Raw genomic sequence first — 5914 nt, forward strand, 5'->3', positions numbered from 1 at the left:
TTTCTGAAGGTGCCTGAAGCTCCGCTTTAAGCAATAACAAGTCCACACTGTCACTACCTGTGCCATCTATGGGGTTTATTTACTAAAGGCAAATGAACTGCACTTGCAGTACACAGTATATTTGACTTTAGTAAATAAACACCATCAAGTCAGCATGACAGGAAATGAAGGTAAGTCTCTCTACTGGAGTCCCAAATAGCAGTAAAAACCAAAGAGAAGTTCTAAGTCTTACCCATACTATCCACAAATTAACCAATTCAATACATGGCACTTTTACCCCTTCCACTCTCACACTTTTTCACACATATAAAGCTTTCTTTTGGTGGTATTTAATCACCACTGGGTTTTTATTTTTTGCTAAGTAAACAAAAAAACAAAATTTTCACACAATAAAACATGTTTTTCCTTGTTTCTGTTATAAAATCTTGGTGTACAGACTCCTCACTAATCGCATCATACTAAAATTAGATCATCCATTGCAAATGTGTGAAATCCCAACTTTATTATCTTCAGTACCTCATGACTTTGGTTTGGAGTCAGTACTCCATAGATCTCAAACTGTATATTGGTGAGTATCCATTAATTAAACACACAATTTGTGTTTGCTGGGGACTCTGCTTCTTCCATATATGTGGAGCTTCAATGGGAACCAAATTTGTGCCCACTTAAGCCAATCTATATATGGGTTGCTTGGAGGAGTGCCAGGTCTAATGGGGTTATGGTATTGGTTTTATAGGAGGTACATAGACCTCTCTAACCTTGTTGATTCAACACATAAGTCCATCAAGCAGACTGGCATGGTGCAGTGTTTGCTTCCATCTAAAAAATCCTCAAACTGTCCTTCAACATTAATCATGGCCAGCAGTGTATTCAGGTTTTGCACTGCCCTAGTCCTGACTAAACTCCTGCACCCCCTAATTTAAATATGACCCGCCGCTTCCTGTCAAGGCCACACCCCTTTCTGTTTAAGACACACCCTGACATTTTCGAGTGGGGACACAAGTTCTTAGGGCCTGGGGGGGGCATTGGATTCCCTTAATTTACATAGATTTCCTCTCACTTCCTGTCTGGGGCAGCAAGTGAAGGGAAATTTCTGCAATGGGACAGGGATGGTAAAAAATAAACAGGCGCTATAACCCTCCCTTACTCTATCCAAAATGAAAAAGGTGTTGCCTATAGTTCTAATTTAAGCACAAATTTCTGATAATTGTATGGAGAGGATTAAGAAGATATAACCATGCCAGCAGAAAACATAGCACAGTGAGGAAGATTTGTGGTCCAGGATGATAGAACCTTCAAAATTTGAAACAGTGTAGCGCAAGCCGGCGGGGACTCTTTCCATGCTGCCCCCCCTGCAAAGTTCTGCCCTAGGACTGGGCTTTAGCAAATGGAGAAATGAAAACTGGACAGCCGCACTCCAAAATAACTTAAAAAAGTTGTCTTTATTTTTCAACTGTACAAACACAGTCACTGCAACCAACAGAAAACAGGCCATCCTGTTTTCTGTTGGTTGCAGTGACTGTGTTTGTGCAGTTGAAAAATAAAGACAACTTTTTTAAGTTATTTTGGAGTGCGGCTGTCCAGTTTTCGTTTCTCCATTTGCTATTATCAGCATTGCCAGCACCTTGGTAGTTCAACAGCCCTTGATTGCTTACGGGGCTCACCTGGAGCGGTGAGAAATTTGTCTGTAGGACTGGGCTTTGTTGGCCTAGGCTAGGATACAGCATTGACCATGGCACATGGATTTATTTTCCAAAGTAGCTTTTACAAATTTTATAAATTGCTCACTGCTAATATGTATGAATATAGGAGTACCTCTTCTAGTGTTTATTGCAGTTTTCCTTTGTGTTGCCTGGCAGTTATATATGAAAACAGTTACTAGTCAAATCGTTTTTTTTGTTTTATTGCATAGTACAGCTTATCTGAAAGGCATTTTGAATCAGATCTTAATGCCCCTTTCACACATGCTTGTCCATTTATTCGTTGGCAGATGAAAAATGGACATCAATGCATCTCTACTGAAAAACTAATGTAAATGGCTTGGATGACAAATGTTCAGTTTTTCATCCGTTTTTGCATTAGTAACGGATGTAAGAAAAATGATTAAAGACTAATGAGCACTGATAAAAAAAACTGATTAATACTTCATCTGTTTTGACGTGACTGAACTGATGAAATGAGCATGTGTGAAAGGGGCCTTATTTAGTATCATTCAGTATATTATGCAAAGCCAAACTGACCTTTTTAAGAGCCATTTATAGTACTTAAAACAGAGTTCCACCCAAAATGGAACTTCTGCTTTAAGTGAAGGTAACCCCCTGACATGCCATCTTGCATGTCATTTTTTTGGGGGGAGCGGGTACCGTCTTTTAGAGGTATCCAGCTCTCACTTCCTCCCGGGGGTCCGGGGCGCCGGAAGGAAGTTCTCCTCTCTCCCTCCCTCCGTGCAATCTTCTGGGATATGTCACAGGTCCCAGAAGATGGCCCGGTCAATTGCAGGATGGCCCGAGCATGCACAGTGCGTGCCCGGCTGTGAAGCTCCAGCTGGCCGCCCAGTCAGAATTCTGGTGCCACGGAGAGGAGAGGAGCGGGGCTTTGTTCGCCCGCATCGCTGGACCGTGGGGCAGCCGAGGGTGTGATTATTAAAAGTTTACAAAAAAAAAAGTAGCTGCTGACTTTTATATGGGTGGAACTCCGCTTTAACAGATCTAAACATAGATTTGTATAGTCAGATTACAGTCAAAATATACACAATTGAACAGTCTCAAGGTCCTTTTGCAAGAGAAGTGGGATATTATGGAATACCTGCAATGCTTTCACCAAAGGAAAAAAGCTTTCGCCCAACGTGGGGCTCGAACCCATGACCCTGAGATTAAGAGTCTCATGCTCTACCGACTGAGCTAGCCGGGCAAGTGGCCATTGTGATCTGTACATGTGTTTTTCTGTGATTTCTATGTTTACATACCGTGTTTCCCCGAAAATAAGCCTGGGTCTTATATTAATTATGCCAACAAAAGACACAGTAGGGCTTATTTTCGGGGTAGGTCTTACTATGTATTGTGCTGTCTTCTCTCCCCCTTTCCCTCCCTGCCTGTCAGGAATCCCCAGTGTGAACTGAGTTAAAATGTTTGTAAAATCCTACAATCCACTTTAGTACAGTATTATATAATGTACAATGTGCGTGTTCCTGTAATATAATTGTGCCAAATACCTTTGTTATAGCGCCGCTCTGCGCTTCTGTGATCCGCCAGAGCTCTCTTCCCCGTAATTATATTACAGAAACACACACATTGTACATTATATAATACTGTAATAGAGTGGATTTTAGGATTTTACAAGCATTTTTAACTAGGGCTTATTTTCGGGGTAGGTCTTATATTGCAGCCCTCCTGGAAAATAATGCTAGGTCTTATTTTCAGGGTAGGTCTTATTTTTGGGGAAACAGGGTACTTGTATAGCTACCCAGGTTCAAAATTAACCCCTTCTATACTGGACACTTTCACCCCCATGTCCACAGCACCACCCTGGTGCAATACATGTGCAATTCACAAAAAATTTCATTTAATAAGTCTGACATAATTTGCCCTCAGTAAAGTGCCCGCTCCCACAGCAGGAGCCAATCATCAGGTCTGGCTGGACCTGCTTATCGTTCCAGAGGCAGACAGAATGGAGGTCTGCTTAAGTAAACAAGGCTGATCACCGTTCTGTCAGAGGGGAAGATGAAGATCTTGTGTTTCTGCTAAGCAGTCTTCCCCCAGTCAAAGCACACACCCCCACAGGTAGCAAGCATGCCAAGGGAACACATTTAAACCTTTGAGTGTCATTAGTACAGTGACAGTGCATTTTTTTTTAGAACTGAACACTGTATTGGTGTCACCGGTCCCCAAAAAGTGTCACTTAATGCCAGATTTGTCCACCGCAATGTTGCAGTCCCGCAAAAACTAGTAAAAAAATAAATTTCCATCAATATATCCCATAGTTTGTAGATGCTGTAACTTTTGCGCAAACCAATCAATATTGTTTTTACAAAAAATATTTAGCAGAATAAAATTTTTCCTAAATTTATCAAACATTTTTTTTTATATATAAACAAAGTAAAAAATATAAAAAAAAATCCAAAATTGTAATTGTTTTTGATTATAGCACACAAAATACAAACCACAGAGGTGATCAAATACCACCAAAAGAAAGCTCTATTTGTGAGAAAAAAAAAGAACATCAATTTTATTTGGGTACAACATCACACGACTGTACAATTTTCAGTTAAAGTAACGCAGTGCCGTACCGTAAAAAATGGCCTGGTTATGAAGGGGGGTAAACCTTACGGAGTTGATGAGGTTAAAAAAAAGTAAATATAATATACCTTACTATTGCTAAAAGCATTAGGATTAAAAATAGGTAATATTGATTTTAAAGGGGTTGTAAATGTAATTTTTTCCCTAAATAGCTTCCTTTACCTTAGTGCAGTCCTCCTTCACTTACCTCACCCTTCGATTTTGCTTTTAAATGTCCTTATTTCTTCTGAGAAATCCTCACTTCCTGTTCTTCTGTCTAACTACACACAGTAATGTGAGGCTTTCTCCCTGGTGTGGAGAAAGCCTCTTGAGGGGGGAGGGGGTGAGCAGGAGTGTCAGGACGCCCACTAACACACAGCTCCTTTCTCTCTCTGCAAAGTAGAGAGTGTCATGACCCTTCCGCTTGCCCCCTCCCCCCTCAAGAGGCCTTCTCCACACCAGGGAGAAAGGCTTGCATTATGGTGTGTAGTTACAGACAGAAGAACAGGAAGTGAGGATTTCTCAGAAGAAATAAGGACATTTAAAAGCAAAATCGAAGGATGAGGTAAGTAAAGGAACACTGCACTAAGGTAAAGGAAGCTATTTAAGGAAAACATTTTTTACCTTTACAACCCCTTTAAGAGCTGATTTCCACTGGCTACACTTTAACTTCTCCCATATGGTCTAGCGGTTAGGATTCCTGGTTTTCACCCAGGCGGCCCGGGTTCGACTCCCGGTATGGGAAAGGATTGTTTTGTTTTTTCCATGCAGATGCAAAATATTTTCTACTAGACTAAATTCCCAAGTCTATAAAGTGGAACTAAACCCACCAGGTTACCTGCTGCATTTAACCACTTAAGACCCGGACCAAAATGCAGCTAAATGACCTTGCCCCTTTTTGCGATTTGGCACTGCATCGCTTTAACTGACAATTGCGCGGTCGTGCGACGTGGCTCCCAAACAAATTTGGCGTCCTTTTTTCCCCACAAATAGAGCTTTCTTTTGGTAGTATTTGATCACCTCTGCGGTTTTTATTTTTTGCGCTATAAACAAAAATAGAGCGATAATTTTGAAAAAAATTCAATATTTTTTACTTTTTGCTATAATAAATATCCCCCAAAAATATATATACATTTTTTTTTTTACTCAGTTTAGGCAGATACGTATTCTTCTAACTATTTTTGGTAAAAAAAAAAAAAAAGGTCACAATAAGCGTTTATCGGTTGGTTTGCGCTAAATTTATAGCGTTTACAAAATAGGGGATAGTTTTATTGCATTTTTATAAAAAAAAAATTTTTTTACTACTAATGGCGGCGATCAGTGATTTTTTTCGTGACTGCGACATTATGGCGGACACTTCGGACAAGTTTGACACATTTTTGGGACCATTGTCATTTTCACAGCAAAAAATGCATTTAAAATGCATTGTTTATTGTGAAAATTACAGTTGCAGTTTGGGAGTTAACCACAAGGGGCGCTGATTGGGTTATGCGTTCCCTGAAGTGTATTTACAACTGTAGGGGGGTGTGGCTGTAGGTGTGACGTCATCGATTGTGTCCCCCTATAAAAGGGATGACACGATCGATGCAGCCGCCACAGTGAAGAACGGGGAAGCCGTGTTTACACACGGCTCTCCCCGT

The 5914-nt window shown here is 40.5% G+C and overlaps 2 non-coding genes across 2 annotated transcripts; one reads left to right on the top strand and one right to left on the bottom strand.

Annotated features, from left to right (window-relative positions):
• Positions 1 to 2837: 2837 nt before the first annotated feature.
• TRNAK-CUU lies at positions 2838 to 2910 on the bottom strand. Its single transcript has one exon. It is a non-coding gene; the product is annotated as a tRNA-Lys (tRNA).
• A 2037-nt stretch (positions 2911 to 4947) lies between these two features.
• Positions 4948 to 5019, top strand: TRNAE-UUC. The gene has a single exon. It is a non-coding gene; the product is annotated as a tRNA-Glu (tRNA).
• Positions 5020 to 5914: the final 895 nt, after the last annotated feature.

The sequence above is a fragment of the Rana temporaria genome, chromosome 3 (assembly GCF_905171775.1).
Source record: "Rana temporaria chromosome 3, aRanTem1.1, whole genome shotgun sequence".
Lineage (NCBI taxonomy): Eukaryota > Metazoa > Chordata > Amphibia > Anura > Ranidae > Rana > Rana temporaria.